The sequence below is a fragment of the Tenrec ecaudatus genome, chromosome 17, assembly GCF_050624435.1.
Source record: "Tenrec ecaudatus isolate mTenEca1 chromosome 17, mTenEca1.hap1, whole genome shotgun sequence".
Taxonomy (NCBI): domain Eukaryota; kingdom Metazoa; phylum Chordata; class Mammalia; order Afrosoricida; family Tenrecidae; genus Tenrec; species Tenrec ecaudatus.
This window is the reverse complement of record NC_134546.1, coordinates 7,576,262-7,597,504: the sequence shown is the minus strand read 5'-3', so window position 1 is coordinate 7,597,504 and position 21,243 is coordinate 7,576,262.

Below are 21,243 nucleotides of genomic sequence, written 5' to 3'. Positions count from 1 at the left end.
AAGTCTGGCCTCTCTCCCTCCGAGCAGCTAACGCTTTCACACTGCTGACCGCATGGCTTGTAGACACTCTACCACCAGGGCTCCTTGGGTAACTCTGGTTTTCTGGAATCTATGTGCTTGTATGGTAGTGTTGCTATGCACTAGACTGGTGCGGACTAGAGGGCAGTGGGCTTGGCTTTTGGTTTGATAGACTATGGCATGGACAGATGGCCAATTACCCCATGATTTTTCCCTGTTGGAACTTGCACAGAATCTTGGCTTAAAATAGTTACTTATGAGGAAATAATTTTCCATGCCGATGTTGATGCCTCTTCTCCATCACAGTCCCTTCTCTGTTCTTTGCTCATCAGCAAGGCCTAAGTTCAAAGGCAGAGATGCATCTGGGCAATGAAACCAGAAAATCACCTGGGAACACAGCTCTAAAGAGTGATCTAGGGAAGTCTTCTTAGATGAAGAGTTTAAAAATATATGTCAATTGAAAGATGGATTTCTTTAGGGGAGGGTTAGGGGAGAAAAGGGGAGTCGATCACAAGGATCAACTAGAACTCCCTCCCAAGGGGACGAATAATGGAAAAGTGGGTGAGAGGCGATGGAGGACGATGTAAGATATGGAAATAATAATCTATAACTTATCAAGTGTTCGTGAGGGTGGTCCCCCAGTCTCGCTTCTCTTCATTTTACTTCTGACTTTCACGTATTTTTGCATGTTTCCTAAAGTCAGTGAGAACCAGCAGAACTTTCCCTGCCTGTAAACTCTCAGTTCCAGTCCCCAGAGGCTCACTAACTCATCACTGCCAGATTCCAACCCTTTGCCACCCTGTGGAGTTACATAACCTGGTGCCAATTTGGGACTTGAGAGGATTAAGAGTGGAGGGGTGGAGTCTAGGCTGTCAATCAGGTCATAGAGAATGAGGCCTCTGTGTGTGCGTGACCTTCTCCTGAGAATTCTGGGAACTCCTGTAATTTCCTCATTGGAGGCAGGAGACATTTCTCTCTCTCTGCTCACTTCCTGAGAGATGCTCTACTGACAAGCAAGACATATGGCACTATGCTGATCGACCCTGTGCCCTGGGAACTGAAGGAGTCACGTGGAGACCCCTGTCAGTGCTGAGATGCTTCTACCGTCACTGGAGCCACAAGACTTTGCACCCACTGGCCTGTGATCTTCCTGCATTCAGCTTCATTGCATGTTTTGTGAATCTGAAGAGGAAGTTATAGATTGGTATCAGACAAACCAATCTAACCTCTAAACTTCTTTATCGATTCTGACCCGACTTTCCCTCCCCCGGCCAGAGAGTCTCTACTTCTCGCTGGGTTTGAGCATTCCTCGCAAGGGTCACACAAATCGTACTCATAATTGGGGGGTTTATGAGGGAACTTAACAGGTTATAATTCAGGACTAGAAATGCTCAGGATGCATTTGGGATGTCTTTGGTCAGGACAGCCTCCTTTCAGCCATGCCCATAGGCACGCCCCTCTCTGGTCCAGAACCACCACCACAATCAGTGTTAGAGCTGATTCTTTCTTCTTTGTACTCATTGTTAGGAGTGTTGATTATTATTTTTTAAATTGTGGCACAAATATACACAACCAAACATTCTCCATTTCAGCAGCGTCTACACGTATCATTGTCAGCAGGTACAAAGTCTTACCTCTTTGCCTCGGTCAACGCCTTTCTCCGTCTGAGGCACACATTTCTCTTGGCATCGACATCTTCCTGAGCAGGGCCAGGGGTTAATGTGTTTGGCGGCCAACAGCAGGGTGGTGACTCAAGTGCACCGAGGGGGCTCAGAAGAAAACTTAGACCTTGAAAACTCCATGGAGCATCGTTCTACACTCGCGCACACGGGGTGGACGAGTCAGATCTTGTTTGTTCCTTTCATTTGGTGAAGCTCTTCCCCTCCTGACAGCGCTGTGGTCCCAGCCTACAGACGTCTCCCATCAAGGGTGTTGGTACACCCCACTGAGCAAGAGCCACACGCTCACTCCACATTGTTCTACTCACAGTTCCCTCAACAAACATGTGCTGAGCTTGTGCGAGACATGTGAACCTGCGTTAGGCTGCTGACCCACCTGTTGCTTTCTGCTTCCCCATGCACAGGATCATGACCATTGGGAAGTACCCTCCTGTCCAGGCTCATACGCATATTGCAGTGGACTGGATGCCGCCCTGCAGGTCCGTACTGTCATGCTGTGAGGTACCAGCCTCCACAATCAACCGGGGCCAAGGGGGAGGTTGTGTAATTGAGGGGTAAAATCAAAGAGACTTGATAAAGCACGCAATTGCTCACCTCCAGGATAGCCATGATCTCAGCAGCCAGAGCAGTGCCGAGAGAGAGAATATATTTCCAACCAAGGCTTCTATCCACTCAGGGGGCGTGCAAGCCCCCTGATTACAGGCAACCACATGTGTAAGAGGAAGGGGTTGTACAATAGGCATACGTGTGACAGGAGGGGGACGAGCTAAGGGTATACACTCAATAGGAGAGGGAAGCAGTAGGCAAACATGTGACAGGAAGGCATGCAGGTAACAAGATAAGGCGGCTCTAGAGTCAAGATGGCAGACTAACCTTGGTGGTCCCTGAGTTGGCTTGACCTCAGACTGGGCTCTCCTTCTGGGGAACAATCCATTATCCTTATCAGAAGGGAGTGGGCTCTACTTAGGGTGAGACAGACTATAGGGTCTGACTGCTCTAGACGGTCGGTAACTTTCAGGAAGATAACCTTTAAGTGTACAGTCATGGACCATGGGTTAGCAAGCAGCACCTTAGGTCTGGCATATACTATGGGGGGACAACCTGGGGAATAACTTCTGTTTCCCCATCATATGCTACATGGGGCACGTGAAGACAAATTTAAGATCACTCAAATCAGGAGCAGCGTCATCTCAGGGCTCGCCTAACAGGACGGTTTGTGAGTGGCGGCAGTTTCTTTTACCCACAATCAATCTTTTAAAAAGCAGCTGTGGGCACAGGAAGGTTTCAGGCCCGAGCAAGAGCAAACGATACCATAGAATGCCCTGCCCTAGCGAAGGCACGTGCCCATGACGACGGCTGTCGTGTTACTGGTCGTGAATGCCTGTGACCATGGCTTTCACCCAAAGCTGACAACGCTGTGAAGCCGGCGACACTGCACAACTTGTGTGGAATCGCCACACGGGACCCTAGTTTGCTGTGCTCACTTTCGCTCAAGACACATTGTTTTTCCAGTACACATCCTGTTTCAAAGTCCCCCTTTGGGTGTGGACACCCCGCCCGATAAGCCGATGGGGTTAGGGACGCTTCATCTAATCAATTCCGTGCTCGCGGGTTTGGATTTTAAAAACCAACTGTATTCAAACTCTGCATTTCAAAATTAGTTTTGTACATATTAGAATAGTGCACGCAGCCCGGAGCTCTGCACAAAGATCCCAATGCTCGCTGCCGCCGGGCCCACTGCCCCAGGGGGCGGCTGCTTCCACAGGACTGCGTCCCCCGCCCAGTGACTCCTCTGGGTCCCGGGCCCCACTGCCTTCACACTCAGCTTTTCCGGGAGTTTCATTTCCTCTCTTTGTGCTCCCGGGTGTAGCTCTGAGGTGTCGGGGAGGCCGTCCCCAGGTCCACCACGATCACCTCCCTGGAAAACGTCACTCCTTTGAGCCGTCTCTTGGGATCCTCGTCGTCTTCAGGGAGCGCAAACCTCGTCACGCCCTTACCCTGCAGGAGAAGGGACCAAACGGTACAAAAAATGGGTCAGTTCGGGAAAGCAAGCAGTCTTGGTTTTCACACCAACACGGGCTACTGTCTGCACGTTTTAGGGGAGAAGCAGAAGGTGGAGGGCAGCAGGGGGACTCCAGGTCGAGATTTCGCTGGTTGAGAAGTGGCTGCAACCCCGGCCTCACCCGCCTGGGGGCGCTGGTGGGGAGAGGAGCTGGAGGCCGAGTCCCATCGCAGCCTGGCCGTAAGTGCACACACTGACACGTGCCCTTCATGACCTGGGCCTCCCCCCACCCCCCAGTGACGTGGTCATGCTAAACACCCGGTGGGCAAATGCAGGAGCCACCTGGGCCACCGTTCTGCCTGGGACCCGGTGGGGCTACAGTGGGAGGGCATGTGAGCTGTCCCTAGGAGGGGCGCCCCCCTACCCCTAGGCAGCCCCGCCTCCACCATGCCGCCCACCACGAGGGCTCAGGAAGGCCCAGGCGATGTCTGCGTGCTGTGGCAGATGACCTTGAACGGGGGCAGGGACCCAGGCCTCTGGTCCCCAGCTCAGAGACGTGGCCTTGGGCAAACATCTGAATTTCTCCTGTGGAGCAAGAGTTGGCCCCTGAGACTCCTCAAAGCCTCTGCTAGCACCTGAGGAAGCTGAGGGGAACGCAGGGGCCTTACGAAGGAAACCCGAACATCAGCATGAGGGATGATGAACATGTTTCTCCGCTTAGCACAAGCGTGTGTGTATGTGTGTGTATGTGTGTGTGTGTGTGTGTGTGTGTGTGTGGGTTTGTTCCAGGTACAATCCCAAAGCCCAAGCAACACTATTCCTGATGGTTCTTCCTAGCAAAATACCCAGGAGCCCTGGGGATGTGGTGGGTGACGAGTTGGGCTGCTCCCTGCAAGGTCAGCGGTTTGATCCCACCAACCGCTCCGTGGGAGCAAGATGAGACTCTTTGCTCCTATAAAGATTGATAGTGTTGAAAATGCCCTGGGCAGTCCTCCCCTGCTTTGTAGGGTGCCGCTGAGTCGGCATAGACTCAATGGCAGTGAGTCTTAAGTCTGAGCAGAGCAATTTCCAGCCCAGTCCCCTTGCCTCTCAAACCCATTGGATCTGAGTGAGAGGCCTGTCACCTCCTGGGCAGATTTGTAAGCATGCTGGGACTCTTTGTTCTGTGTGGTCTTGGCCTCGGCCTCCTCCTCCTCAGGCTGCAAGTTCCTGCCCTCGAAGGCTGTGCCCACCACTTCCTCCCGCTGTTTCTGGACAAGAATGCCAGGCTTCGCCGGTGCGTCCGTGAGATACGTGAAGCTGCTCCTGGAAAGCAAGTCAGCAGGCTTTAAACAAGACTCATGTGTCCCGGTCACCACTGCCACACAAAATTGTCCTCCTCCCACGCCCTGTGAGGCAGACCTACTTTTCTGAGCTTCCTGAAGTGCCTGGCTCCCCGGTGTCCTGTGAGTTGGCTTCTCCTAGGCATTCACCGTCCGTGCCATCTTGACAAGTCTTTCTTTGGAAACTAAAAATGAAATGCAGAAAAGACCGGAGGGGCCTGATTGCGAGGGAGGACCGTCACGGGGGCTTCTCTCTAAGCCCTGACGTGGGAAGAGTGGGGGGGAGGGGGTCTACAGCATCGTCCTTGGCCCTGCTGTTTGTAATCAATTGGCATGACTGCTAGATTTGTGCCCCGCCCCCACCCGGGACTTGAAACCTGGATCCCAATCCCAAGGCATGGATCTGTACCATTTAGACGAAAAAACCATCAATAAGAGGAAGATGAAAAAGAGGCAAATCTGAAGGCTGATGATTAAGGTGAATATTGTGACCCAAAGGATCATAGGGGTGGCAGGGAGACGCGTGCGCCCTCACAGCCGCTAGGGGTCCTGCTCGGTGGGAATGTGGGCCTCTTGCTCTTCAGGTTTCCTAGAAACAGGGATGAAAGGCCGTGTTCTCTCCTTGTCAGCCTGGTGCAAGAGGCTGCTCTGGCTGGCCGCCGCAGGAGGGGCGCTGACTCACACTGGCTCCTTCCTCTCCATTGGTGTGGTGGGGCTGAGGTGGCCCAGAGAGGAGCCAGAGCTGGGATGAGCGGGACCACTCAGCACCACCTCCCCTCAACCCAAAGCCCATCAGTCTCCAAGGGGAGAGGAGTCTGAGCAGGGGGAGTCCTGTGGGCCCCCATTGTTCTCCCTCCAGTGACATCATAGAATCACAGGTTGGAGGCTCTTCCCAAGAGCAGGGCCAGGGGAGGAAGAAATGCCAAGCCACTTCTGGGCTGTTCCCTCCCATCCACTCTCCTCCTATGCCCCGGGGGTTTGGGCTTGGAGGTCCCGTGGCATTGTCTCTGGCCATTCCCCGGACAACAGGTGTTCTTGCTTCTCTCCAAATGCCTGGTGAACAAGTGGGCACCTCGTCCCTATCCTTGGTCTACCCCTGGCATCAGGGTCCCCGGACGGGTAACACTGAAAGGCTGGCAGTGTTCTAGCCCGCCCCTCGGAAGAAAGGTCTGGTGATCCACGTGGCAAAGCCTGCCCATGAGAACTCACTGGAGCAGTGTCACTCTGACACTCACAGGGTCCCCAGGAGCTGCAGTTCACGCACCGGCGGCTGGTTGGGCCTGAGGATCAGGGATCAGCTTACATCTTTGCGTCTCCAGACCAAATAGCCCGTACAGACAGCCCTGGACACACAGACACCCACCCAGCAGCTCTAAAGACCACAGCTGAGGAAGTGAGTGAGAACCAACAGAGTGGAGGTTAGAGTTGCCTGAAGCCTGTGGCAGAGGTGGGCTTCTGAGCTGGGCAAGGTTGTGGCACGGTGGGTGGAGGGGTGGAGGATGGGAGACAGCCAGGGTTTTCTGAGAGGAAAGGGCGGGTACCCTTGTGTGCAGCTGCTGGCAGCCACCCCCGGAGACGTCGGGGTGAGCTCTGGGCGTCTGGCTCCAGGGACACTGGCCATCCTCCAGAAGGCAGGGACAGTGCCTTTTTCACCATCATATCCCACAAATTTGCTGACTGGCTGATGTGTGTGTGTGTGCGTGCGTGGTTGTGTGCGCACAGTGGGGTTAGTTGCTGGTCAGTTTGTCTTATTGTGGTGGCTGGAAGCTATGTCCCTGGTATTTCAAATGCCAGCAGGATCACCCAAATGGAACATGAGGGAGGCGTGAAATTCCACACACTACAGCTAAACATACCAACCTGGATGAATTTTAGAGAAGTACAGTGCTGTTTCTTCAAGTTCAACATAATTATAAGCAGAATGACTTGGTTGATGAAGTAGAAAGAAGAAATGACACTAGTTAAAAATTTCAGAATAACACCTATTTCTAGGGGAGAATTTGGGGGGCTGAGGGTGAAGGAATGGGGAGTTTCCACCATATTGTTAGTTGCTCTGGAGTGATCCCAACTCTTTCAGACCCGCCTAGGAGTCACAGTGAGGTAGGAAGGGATTCTAAGACACAGCCCACCTGGCTAAATCATCAGAGAGCCCCAAGAACTCCCTAGGGGCTGCTAAATTAAATCATGCTACAAATCGTTCAGAGAAAGATTTCAGACAGGCAGAACTTAGACAGGCAGGTGCTCTGTGGTAGCGTAGGCTGGGGACGGTCCCACCCCCGCAATAAGAGGACAATTGTGCCCCTTTGGTTGTCAGGGCTGTGGCTTTTCATAAGCCAATCACCAGGCCTGTCTCCTGGGGCACCTCGGTGTGAGTCTGAACTGACAACCCTTTGGTTAATGATTAGTTGATTGTGTCACCCAGGGCTCTTTAAACCAGTGGTTCTCAACCTTCCTAATGCCCAGACCCTTTAATACAGTTCCTTTAATACAGGGTGTATTTTATTTTCTTTTTAAAAATCATTTTATTAGGGGCTCATACAACTCTTATCACAATCCATACATACATCAATTGTGTAAAGAACATTTGTATATTCGTTGCCCTCATCATTCTCAAAACATTTGCTCTCCACTTAACCCCCTGGCATCAGTTCATTTTCCCCCCTTCCTCCTCGCTACCCACTCCCTCATGAACCCTTGATAAATTTTTTTTAAAGCAAAAATGAAGAAATTTATAGGAACCCATACGGGAAACCCTAGAGGGGCCAAGCATACCATACTGTTTAAGCATGCCCAGCAAAAGGTCATTTTGGGGGTACACCCCAAAAAGGGGGTATACCACTCACTGTACCCCCATGTCCCAGAGGGACTCCCCTTGAGCTGAGCCTCAAAGTCCCAGGATGGGCTGGGGCTGGGGACAGAACCCTTGATAATTTATAAATTATTATTTTGTCATATCTTATACTGTGACATCTCCCTTCACCCACTTTTCTGTTGTCCGTCCCCCAGGGAAGAGGTTATATGTAGACCCTTGTAATTGATTCCCCTTTTCCACGCCACCATCCCTCCACCCTCCCGGTATCGCCACTCTCACCACTGGTCCTGAAGGGATTATACGCCCTGGATTCCTTGTGCTTCCAGTTCCTATCTGTACCAGTGTACATCCTCTGGTCTTAGCCAGATTTGTAAGGTAGAATTGGGATCATGATAGCGGAGGTGGGGGGAGGGAAGGATTTAGGAACAAGAGGAAAGTTGTATGTTTCATCATTGCTACACTGCACCCTGACTGGCTGGTCTCCTCCCCGTGACCCTTCTGTAAGGGAATATCCAATTGCCTACAGATGGGCTTTGGGTCTCCACCCCACATGCCCCATCATTCACAATGATATGATTTTTTGTTCTGATGATGCCTGATACCTGATCCCATCGCACCTCATGATCACACAGGGTGGTGTACTTCTTCCATGTGGGCTTTGTTGCTTCTGAGCTAGATGGCCACTTGTTTACCTTCAAGCCTTTAATACCCCAGACGCTATATCTTTTGATAGCCAGGCACCATCAGCTTTCTTCATCACGCAGGATGTATTTTCATTGTTACAAATTGAACATAATTAAAGCATAGTGATTAATCACAAAAACAATATATACATAATTATGTATTTGTTTCAAATCACAAAGAAATGAAATATTTTCTTGAAGCATGGTGTAGCATGGTTAACAGTCTCCATGCCAGGTACTTGTCTGTGGGCGTATCTGCATGTGGGTGGAGACGGATAGAGGAGCAGTGTCTTGGTTCCTAAGCCTATCGGCAATATATATTTTCTGATGGTCTTAGGCAACCCCTGAGAAACAGTCATTTGACCTTCCGAAGGGTCGCGATCCACAGGTTGAGAACCGCTGCCTTAAACCAATTTAATACTACTTCTTACATCAGGTTGCAAATTCAAAGGAATTCCATTTATTATTATGCTCTCCAATTTTCGTATGTGTGAATCATTTTATTTGGATGACAGCAAGTTTAAGATGACAGCTGTGCTCGCCACTGCTCCCCCTCTTTCCTTCCATCATCTTCCCGCAAGGCCACAGCGGCACACGCGCCGTGAGCATGGTGGCGCAGAGCAGGGGGCAGCTCATGTCAGGTCCTGCTACAGAGCCACGTGCGGTTTCGCGCTGGCCGGGCGAGCCACTGGCAACTGGTTACACTGGTGCATCTGAACCCCCTGCGACGATCGCTGGGCCCCTCACGGGAGGACTCGGCCCAGGGTCGATGTACAACTGAGAGGCCTAGGAAAGTTCCAGAATAATCTGGCCCCGCCTCTGCGGGTCTGGTGCCACGTAGTCACGTCAGCTGGTGGCTCGGGCCTTGAGGACGCACAATGACAACACAGGACGCTCCACAGACTGGGTGGGGAGGGGATGGCGATAAACGTTAGCACAACAGACTCCTGGTGCTCCTTGCGAATGCTAGGCGCGGCCCGAGAAGGTGCTATTGTAGGAGCCGTCGCCCTTTTTACGGCACGCGCTTCTGAAGCGCAAAACAAACACGGAACGTGGTCGTGGCACGAGTCCAACTCCCGATACAAGAGAACACTTTGTGGAAGTAGATCACCAGGCCTTTCTTCCAGGTCACTGCTGGGTGGACTTGAACGGAAAACCGTTAGATGAGTAGCTGGTCACTAACCGCCACCCAGGGGCCTTTAAAAACATGGCTGAACCTCCCCCCACTATCATGATCCAAGTTCTACCTTACAAATCTGGCTAGACCAGAGGATGTACACGGGTACAGATAGCAAACGGAGACACAGGGACTCCGGGACAGATGACTCCTTCAGAACCAGTGGTGAGAGTGGCGATGTCTAGAGGGTGGAGAGAATGTGGGGTAGAAAGGGGAACTGATTACAAGAATCTACGTATAGCCTCCTCCCTGGGGGAGGGACAGCAGAGAAGAAGGTGTGGGGGCGGGGGGAGGCGTCGGACCGTGTAAGACATGACAAAATAATTTATGAATGATGAAGGGTTCATGAGGTAGGGGGGAGTGGGGAGGGAGGGGGAAATGAGCAGCAGATATTAAGGTCTCAAGTAGAAAGCAAATGTTTTGAGAATGATGATGGCAACAAATTGTTGCCATATGTTCTTGACACATGGATGTATGTATGGATTGTGATAAGAATTGTAAGAGCCCCCAATAAAATGATTTTTTTAATGGCTAAAAAAAAAAAAAACCAACCTGCAAAAAAACGTCAAGCAACAAAAGACAGCTGTACAGCCAGTTGAGTAGATGCCTACTCTTCGTCAGACCCTATGGAATAGGGCAGACCCTATGGAACAGTGCTCCATCGGGGCTCCGAGACGGTACTCCTTATGGAAGGAGATGGCTGCATCTTCCACCCCAGAGTGGCTGGTAACCCCCTGACTTTTCAGTCAGCAGCCAAGCGCGTCACCGCTGCACGACCAGGGCTCCTCTGAAATCATTGCTGTCGTCTTGTCTTTGTTTTCGTGGATAGCAGTCACATGGCCAGCCATCAATGACGTCTATGCACACCTCGAGGAATCTCACTCCACCTCTGTCTTCCCAACCAACCTATAGGAAGCCATGCTTGCAGAATTTATGCAAAAACAGACGAATCCTATCTGTTTTGTCTTTCCTACACAAGGTGCAGAAATGCATCTGCCCTTTTCTCACTTTGTAATACATCCTGGCGTTCTCTCCATTAGCAGGTTAGGGGGAACTTCCTCATGCTCTGTTATATTCACAAATGCTTCAGGGTGCATTATGTTGGGTAACAAAAGCTTGTGAACAAAAAGCTCATGAGTGGCCATCTAAGATGCAACTCTGAGTCTCCCTATTGAGAGCAAAGACTGAAGAAACACAGAGTGTTTAGGACACAATTAGTCCAAAGAACTAAAAGACCCCCCCTGCTCAGACTGCAGATTCTTTTTCCTGAGATCAGAGGAAGCAGGTGGTGCCTGGCTACTGTTACTAACTGCCCTGATCAGAATGACAGTGAAAAAGACCGGGACAGAAGTGGGGGAGGCGGGGAATGTACAACAAAAATAAAAGTAACAAAACAAAAACCTACTGATCTGCTAAGAGATCGGTGGCATCCCCTGAGGCCCTGAGACACCCTTCAAACCTGGGACAGAACCCCTCGCTTCTACCCTCCTCACTTTACAGACAAGCCACAGACAGGACTATCAAGGAGACAAGAGCAGATGGGCAGTGTTGGCAAGAAAACAAAATTCAAAAGGCAGGGATGCGTGAATGGAAAAGAGGGGAAGAATCCTGCTAAATTGAGGGGATCAAAACATTTGGTCACCAACCAAATGTGTGCAACCTATTGAAGGGGAAAATAAGACGCTTTGTAAACGTTCACCTCAGTCATAAGAAGGTGATTGAAAAAAGAGAATCAGGACCCTGAAAGATCACGTATCGTCTTTGTAAAATACTCCCAGGAGCAGGAGAATTGAATCAAAGTGCAAATGACATTTTCAATATCCCACCAACACAATAAAACCTATTTCCCTGCATCCTCCTATCAAACAAAACCAAACTCACTGCCCCCGAGTCGATACCGAATTATAGCTACCATGACTGTATAGGAGAGGGTAGAAATGCCTGGGTGGGTTTCTGAGACTGTAATTCTTTTTAATTTTCTTTTCTCTTTTAATTAAAAAATAATAAAAACTTTAACCAGAAGTGAAGGCTTACAGTAGAGATGACAGTTTAAATTACATTCAACATTGTGTTAAACATTCTGGTTCAACTCATTGCAATCCTTTCAATGTACCATCCAACCCTCTGAAATTTGTCCGTGGCTTCATCTTAAATGTATGGTTATTTTACACAGATGTGAGTTTGGGCAAAGGACCAGTCTCCATCCAACCAAAAACCCATAAAGAACTCTAGATTTTGAGTTCTGTTTCACGTTTTTCTCCACTGTCCAGGAACTTCTAATGTGCTCCTTTCCAAAGCAGTTGGTAGTGCAATTCAACCACCAGCTAGTTCTCCTCTCCAGACGAATGTCTGCCTGGTCCATTAATCCTTCGGGCCGATTGTTTCTATGTCTTGTGATTGTAGTCAATGCAGGCCAATTGTAGATGGGATCGCAGGGTCTCATGGGACACTCAATAAGGTAGCACTAGCCAAGCAAATAGCTCTATATCCGCTGAGAAGGTTGAGACCCCTCTTCTGTCGCAGACCTGACGGCTCCGGGACTCAGGCCAGTCACTGTCACTCCACTTCTGAGTCTCGCTGGGGCTCATGGATGAAAGGGGGATTGGTGATGATGACCAAGACCTCACCTGAGACTGTCACTCTTTATGGGAGTAGAAAGACCCATATTTCTCCCACGAGGGGCTGGTGGTTTCGAACTGCAGACCTTACAGTTAGCAGCAGCCCAAATGCATAACCACTTCACCACCAAAGCTCCTGTCAACCTCCTAGAAAGAGGCAATTATTGCCAATGGTTCAAAGGATTGACAATCTGATAAGTGATTCAGCGTAGGTAGTTCTAACCTGCAGTTCTCGTATTACAACTGAAGTTGTAACAAACACCTTTTCATCTATTTAAGTTTTCCACTTTTCTGCCGTCTTTGTTCCTCAGTTTTTTGCCTAAATTTTTCCGTTGGATTGTTGGGTATCTTACAAGGGATATTTTACGTATTTGCAGTTGGGGAAAATGTTTCCACGGGGGGTGGGGGGTGAAGAGGTTCTGCTGTACAATGAAGTAGGTCAGCCATTCTCCCAAAGATGACCTCCCCAAAAGTAAAAACAATTGTTTGCACAGGCGCCTGGCCCGACAGCGCATGCTCCAAAGAGCCGGGCTTTCTGTGCGTGCGGCTTCTCCGCTTCCCAAGAAAGCACGCATATGCCTGCGAGTGCGCACGCGTGTGCCTGGGCGCGCGTGCCCGCGTGGGCACGTGCCCGCGCACGCTCCCGAGCTCGCGCCCCCACGGGCCCGCTACCAGCTGTCTGTTGCGCGTGCGCACAAGCCCGCGGCGCCCGCAGGGGCGCGGCGACTTTGCAGGGCTGGGTCGGCGGAGCTGGCCTTGCAGGCGTGTGCTGCCCCTGGCCATCAGAAAATGTCTCCACTTTCTCTCCCGACCCGAGCCAGAACTCCGCCACCGGGCGACCCTCTCGGGACGGTGTTCGCAGTGAACTGAATTCACTTTGCACACTCGCCGTGAGGAAGTTGATGCAAAATGACCCAATCAGCGAGGTCAGCACGGGTTTACTTGTGCTGAGGCATCTTTAGGGAACACGTTCACGTGGCGAAAAACACGTGGAAATACTACGGACGAGTAAAGTACCCACACGTGAGCTCGTGCTTACCTTGCTTCCTGGGCACTCGGCTCCCGTCGGGGATTGCAGGTTCAAGAGGCTTTGCTCTGCAGGAAGGTGCCCAGGTTGGGAGAGCCATCCCCGCCAGAGCCTGAAGCAGTCTGTGATGCGGTGGGGAAACTGCAAACAGCACTAGATTCGTAGGAAGCACAAGGAAGCGTGTGCTTACCTTGTTTATTAACCCAGACTCACTGCCATCGTGTAGATTCCGACTCAGGACAGCCCTACCGGACAGGGTGGAACTGGCCCTGTGAGCTTCCTAGGCTGTAACTTTAGGGAGGAAGAAAGTCCCACCTCTCCCCCCTCCACCCCCCCCCCCACCCCCGTGAAACAGCGGATGGTTTGGAATTGTTGGACTCCTCCGGTGGAAATGCCCCCGCTTTGCAGTAGGAAGAATTCACACTGAAGCCTGGTTTGTGATCCAAGTGGGTTTTTATAATGGACAGAAGAGGTCTCAGGTTTTACACAGGCCCCCTCAGGGCACTGCACACCCACACCGGAGGTCAAAAAAACCACAGCATGGCAAAGAGGGCTGTGGGTTTTGGATGCTGGCTTTGCAGGGTGGCCTGCGGTACTGGCTGATGCCATTGGCTGAATTAAGCCCACCTGGCCTAGGTTTGCCCCTTCCCAAGTGTAGGCCTCCTGTCTCCAAGGCGTGAATGTGAGCATGCCCTCTAGCCTGGCTGGCTTCCAGCTTCCTGTAACGGGGAGCTGGGAGACCTGTGGCATGTAGAGGGACGGACGCCTGGTTTCTGCCTCTAGCTACCTAACAGGATGGCTGACCTTTGGGATGCCAGCCCGAAGTGTCACCAGCGCCCTTTAACCGGGCTTGTTCAAACACGTGAAGAGTCAGCCGCCAGGTTACTGAGAGTGCATAGGACGCCTGTACAGAGAAGACCGAGGAAACCTTGTTTGCTACGAAAAATGGAGACGTGAACTTTACCTAAAGATGTCGCTGACTCCGTGCCCCTGCCTTGTCTCTGCATTTTGTGAGACTTTCTGAACACGCTGGAAACAGGACCTGGGGTTTTCTGGCTGCAGTCTGGATGGATGGCTCTGGATCCTTAAAGACCGTTTGTTTCCACCCACGAGGAGCCGCCACAACTTCCCCAGCTCTCCCACCCTCCCATATGCCCATCTGTGCCTGGTGACTCCCAGTGAACTTTTTTGGTGGGTAATTTTCAATAGGACATTGAAACCAAATACTAATATCTAGTTTTTTTCTTCTGTGATAGACATGACTGAGCCAACTCTTTCGTCAAAACTCGGTTTTTTTAGGGGGCGGGTCAGAGCAGAGACCCCAAACTCATCTGTAGACAATGGGACTTCCCCTAACAGAAGGGCCACAAGGAAGGGATGAGTCAACCAGGGCACAGTGCATCAGTGATGAAACACAATATTCCTCTGGTTCCTTGAAGCTTCCTCACCCTCCACTGTCATGACCCCAATTCTACCTAACAAATCCAGCTAGACCAGAGCATGTACACAGATACAGATAAGAGCTTATGACACAATGGAATCCAGGTCAGATAAACCCTTCAGGAACAGAAATGGGAGTAGAGATACCAGGAGGGTAGGGGGAAGGTGGGTTGAAAGAGTGGAAGGGGGGGAACTGATAGAAATGATCGACAAATACCACCCCCAGGGGGGTGAACAACAGAAACTGTAGTGGAAGGGAGACAGCGGTCAGTGTAAGATATGAAAACAATCATGTATCAAGGGTTTACGAGGGTGGGAGGGTGTAAGGGTAAGCAAAAAGAGAAGATACCAGGGGTTCAAGTAGAAAGTAAATGTTTATAAAATGATGACAACATATGTAAAAATATGCTTAATACAATTGATATATGGATTGATAGGAGCTGTAAGAGCTCCTGGTAAAATGATCTTAAGAAAAACAACAGTTTTCACACTCTTTCATAAGTTGCCTGTGTCTGAAGAACTTAAAAAGTTCATGGGGGAAATTCCATGATCTTTAAATGCCACTTCCCCACAGAATTTTGGAAGGCTCCACGTATGGTGAGATGATACTCCAGTTAGCTAGTTTGTTGTTTCTTTAATGGTCCAGCCCTCCTCTCACTCCCTGTCCTGTCCCACAGCCAGCTGCAGGGGCTGACCTGGAGCAAGGTCCAGGAGACCTGTCGCTAAGCTAATGTGCCCTGTTTCTTGCCATAATTCTTCCTGTTGACTATCAAATGGGAGCTTCGTGTCTGCTGACAGTGAGAATTTTTTGTTTTTGAGAATTAATTCTTTAAGGGAAACTTTCTACACCTGAATTTCTTGTCCTCAAACCTCTTAAGTGCTTCTGAGTCCACCCTATCACATTGGCTGTTGTCACGGGAAAGGTTGACAGCTAGTAAGCCTCCTTACACTTGGTGTTTAAACACCAGTATAAAAGTGTTTTAATAGAGCCCCTTACATACTAGTTTCCTGATCCCCCATTCATTTGATGGGAGTTCTAAAGACTATGGGCAGTCGACTCTTACCAAGTAATTCAACTGGGCTACAAATACATTACTGGAAAAGTTGTTTTACAAAAAAATAATTATATATATATGATAATTTGACCAGATCTCCTTTTAATAAATCATCTTATTGGGGTCTCTTACAGCTCTTATAATGTGTCAAGCACATTTGTACATATATTGCCATCATCGTTTTCAAAACATTTTCTTTCTACTTGAGCCCTTGATATCAGCTCATTTTGCTCTTTAATTTCTTTCTTTTTTTTTTTTTCTTAGAGCCACGGAGCTGACTCGCTCTTTAATTTCTAAACCATGTAAACTACTTTAAAACAGAAACCAAAAAAAGTGTAAAAATAATTTTTTTCCTTCAAAAACATTTAACAAGGTGGCTGGAAAACTCAGGCATCAGGTGGTGCAGCCCTAGAACAGCCTGGACAGAGAGACCCGAGGAACACAGAAAGGAGCTCAGCAATTGCCTTTCCACATCGGGAAGATGAAACCTAGTAGCTATCACTGCAAACCTGGGACTGGAATGGAAACGGATGGTGCGAGAATGTTTATATCTAAGTGGAGTTAAGTAGAGCTCTACTGCTCAAAGATACACAGTCAATACCAGGTAGTTGAAAGATCTAAGTATGAAGAGATGAAAGTTTAAAATCACCCCCAGGAGAATACTGGAGTCAATGTAGGGAGAGGAACACATTTCCTAAGGAAAAGCCTGGCAAACAGGACGCCGTGCAGAAGGACAACTTGCATAAACAAAGGCAGCTTACAGAGTGGAAAGGCATGCTACAGTCTGGAAGAAGATACTTCTACAATGCATACAAGAAGCTGTGGTAGCACGGTGGCTAAAGCATTTACCTGCTAACCAAAAGGTCAGCAGTTTGACTCACAGTAACCCTGTGGGACAAGTGGCAGCTGCCCACAGGGATTCTTTCCAGAAGCCGACTGCCTCGTCTCTCCTCTGGGAGAGGCTGGTGGGCTCCGAATTTTTTGCTTAGCAGTCAAATGTCTAACTACTTCCCTCTCTCTTTGCCCATTCGGGACATTTTGAATCAATGGAATTGTGTGTCTTTTTGTGCGTGGCTTCTTCCACACAGCATGATAGCCCCAGGCTCACCCACGCTGTATAAGACTTCGTTTCCCTCTTTACTTTTCAGAGACTATTTTTTACAGGAGGTTTTAGGTCTAGGGTCGGGGCAGCATTGCTAAGACATTTCTTCTGCTTACAAGGTTTGTCCGTCCATCTGTCCCCGGGCTAATGTCAGCTCACTGAACCTGGGGCCCAGTCCATGGGAATTCTCCGCACCAACTGAAAGATGCAGATTCATCCTGGCCACAAAAATTTAGAGATGGCCCAAAGACTTAAATACCTGAGAACATCCTTTGTTCTGTCTCTTGTCGCTCTTGCTTCTGACCCCTGCTTGATAGCTGAAATCTCTCTCTCTAGAAGGCAGCAAAAGCAGTGGCTATGGCATCAGAGCTGTTTCAACTCTTTCCTCCCCAAACTGTTGTAGTTTGTTGGTGGGCCTGTATTAAACCTAATTTTCCCCTCCTTTAGGTAATAGCGGCTCTCGTGGTCTTTCTTCCTTTTAAGTTAGCGAATTCTCTGGCTTTAGGCAAAGGGCCAGCTCTAATCTTTATCTGCCTATCCTAAACTCCTTTCACTTCATTTCCTTTGATTTCCTGTTCCCTACAAACTTCACCTCCCTCAATAAATCCTTTAATTAAAGGTCTTGCTCCGACTCGTCTCTGAAAGGCCCGACATTTGGTTTGCGGAACATTGTGCAGTCAGTGTAGAGTGCTCCCATCTGCCCCATCTCCCCTGTAGTTCCCTCCATTACTAATAGATACCTGCGTTGCTGTGTTACAATTATTAGAATCGATAAACCAATACTGATCAATATGTTACTAACTAAAGTCTCCAGTTTACATGAGGGCCCACAACCCGTGTCGTACTATCGTTTCTGACAAACACATAGTGTTATGAATCCACCATTAGAGAATTAAACCATAGTTGCACTGCCCTCCGTTTGTGCCCCACCATCTCTCCCCCATCTCCCTGAGCCTCGGTAACCGGTCATCTTTTCGGTGTGTACAGTGATGCCTTCTCCAGGGCATCACTTTATATCTAAGTGGAGCAACACAATAGGGAGCTTTCCCAGACTGCTCGGCAGGATGTACTTACGGTTTTCCATGTCTGGTTATGGCCTGATAGCACTTTTTATCACGGTAGAATATTCCATTGTCTGACTGTCCCAGTTTGTTTCTTCACTCACTGGCTGGTTACTTCTTATTCTTGGCAATTAGGGACAAGGCTGCTCTAAATTTCTGCAGGAAAAGTTTTTATGAGGACATACATTTTTATCTCCCTTAGGGAAGTACCTACAAGCGCAATGGCTGGAGTACATGCTACGTTTAGCCATGGAAGAAACGTCCAGCCTGTGAGCCAGGATGGCTGGACCACTTTGCATTTCCACCAGCACGGAGAAAAATGTTCCCGCTACTCCACATGCTCATGGACTGTTTTATTTCAGCCACCCCAAGAGGCGCACCGGCACGTCACTGGTGCGTTGATTTGCAATTCCCTGAAGACAAACGACACTGAGTTTTGTTTTCATATTCTCCTGCCTGTTACCTTCTTTGGTGAGGTTTTTGTTTAGATCTTTTCCAACTTATTGGGCCGTCTTCCTACGAAGGTGAAAAGGGCTCGGTACATTTGGGGACAAGCATTCATTGCTTAGGTGTTTGGCCAACATTTTCTCCCAGTCTAGTCTTTCTTCTGACAGGGTGTTCCAGAGCAGGCGGTGCAACGCTGAGGTCTGACACGACTGTGTTCTTTCTTTCTGAGATCACGCAATGATCTCGAGTCACTGTGAAACCCAAGTCACCTAGAGTTTCACCAGTTATCGTGTAGAAGTTGTCATTTTGAATCTTACATTTAGCTTTGTGATTCATTTTGAGTTAATTTTTATGTATTTTTTGCATAGAAATGTTTTTTTCTGGAGGGTTTTTTTTCTGGAGGACGACGTAAGGTATGAGAATAATAATCTATAACTTATCAAGGGTTCATGATGGAGGGAGGGTAGGGGAGAGGGGGTAAAAATTAGAAGCTGATATCAAGGACTCAAGTAGAAAGAAAATGCTTTGAAAATGATGATGGCAACATATGCACAAATGTGCTTCACACAATGGATGGATGGGTTGTGATAAGAGATGTAAGAGCCCCCTATAAAAGTATTTTTAAAAAGTTTTTTTCACAGAGAGTGAAAGACTATCCTTTCTCCGTTAGTTCCTTGCTGTTCGTCAGAGGTTAGTTGACAGATGTTGGCGTGGGTCTCTCGCTGCGCTTTCCACTCTGTTCCAATGATGTCTGTCTGTGTGCCCTTTGCTAGGGCTAGTACTACAATGTTTCCATTGCTGCAGCTTTATGGCAAATCTCAAAGCTGGGCAAGAATAGTCCTCCGACTATGTTCTTCTTTAGTATTGTGTTGGGGATTCTGGGTCTCTTGCATTTCCATACAAACTTTAGAATTAGCTAGCTGACTGCTATCTGAAAGGTCAGCAGTTCAAACCCACCAGCTCCTCTTATAAAGACTGATAGGATTGGAAGCCTAAGGCAGGTCAAGTCTGTCCTGCAGGGACTCAGTGAGTCAGAGTAGACAATCCTGGTGAATATTCCATGTGGTCTTAAGCATGTATATTCAGTTGAGTAGAGTGCTCTGTATAAACACTCTATTTTGTTGTTTACCTCATGGCTCAACTGAAAATGAGGTACTGAAGTCTCGCCATTAATCATCTGGTAGTTACATAATCTGTTGTCAATCTGAGAGTTACGAGTGAAGGGGGAAGAGTTTAGGCTGTCAATGAGGTCACAGCCTGATGGCTTCATTTGGAGGTGCTAAGGAGATAAATAGCTCATGGGAGGTGGGACACATGCTCACTCTGCGAGACATGCTTACTGACAAGACACACAGAGCTACGCTAGAGCCCAGTAGCTGGAGGAGCCACGTGGAGAACCCTGCCAGCACTGAGATGCTTACGTCACCACTGGACCCCACAGGACTTTCCACCCACTGGCCTGTAATCTTCCTGCATTCGGCGTATTACAAGTGTTGCGTGAGTCTGAAGAATTTATAGGCTGGTAATGGACATATTGGCTAATATCAGATTTATGGACTTGACCTGGACTGGGCCGAGATGTTTCCTTAATATTCAATTACTCTTGTATATAAAGCTTTCTTATATATCTATATGCCTTACTGGATTTGTTTCTTTAGTCTACCAGGACTAACACATCATCTATTTCTCCTTTATCTCTGTCAGTTTTGACTTCGTGAATTTTGGAGCTTTATTGTTTGGTTTGATGCATGCATACAGCAGTTGTGCTTTATCAATTGATCATTTTACTTATCACTGTGCTTTTATTTCTAGTAACATTTTCTGTTTTAAAGTCTAGTCTCTCAGTATAGTCACTTGGGTTTTCTAATGATTGCTGATTGTAATAGTCTGGGTACTTTAGAGAAACAAATCCACAGAAACTCATGTATAAGAGAGAGTTTTATATAAAGGTTAAGTGCACATCAAGAAAAACACCCCAACCCAGTGCTGTCCAAACCCACAAGTCCAACATTAACCCATATGTCCGACACAAATCCACAAAGTCCTCCTCCATCTCACCAAACACACACAATGAAGCCGACTGCAGGGGGAAAGCCGAATCAGTGAATGTGTAATCATCTAAGCACTGGCAGGGGTCTCCACATAGGTGCTCCAGCACCCAGGGCTGCATCGGGGTAGGTCCATGTGGCTTCTCCTAGGGATGTTTTGCCAGGAAGTAAGCCTTGCCAGCTAAAGCAGGAAACTGACTAAGGCAGCTGCACCCTGGTCTGACCATCAGAAAGCAAGAGACCCGAGAACTAGAAAGGTGAGGCTCACCAAGCCATTTATCCCTCCTTCCTTCAATTAACTCCACATGTGTTTATCGGCCAGGTTGGCACAATAAACTTTTTCACTGATCTTTTCCCCCCCATCCTTTTATTCTCAAATCTATTTGTATCTTTTAACTTGAAGTGTGTATCCTGTAAACTGCCCTCAATTTACCCGTCCTGACTTAATGCTTACTGTTTCTCACACACCCAGTTAGCTCATATTTAAAAACTGGTTGCCACTGAGCGAGTCTCTTGCGTTAGATTCCTGCGTCCTCCCCAGGGTTTTTGATGGCTGGACTTGAAGTTGATTCACCTGAGGCATTTCTGAACAGACCCAAGCCTCTGAGTGTTCAGTGAGGAGCCAAGCATGTAAACCAACATGCAGGCACTCAGGATCAGAATAACATCATTTTAAACAATGTTAACAATTAAAAAGGTCCCTTGGGAACAACAGTAATTTTCCATGAAAAAAACCCTGCCATCCGAGCACA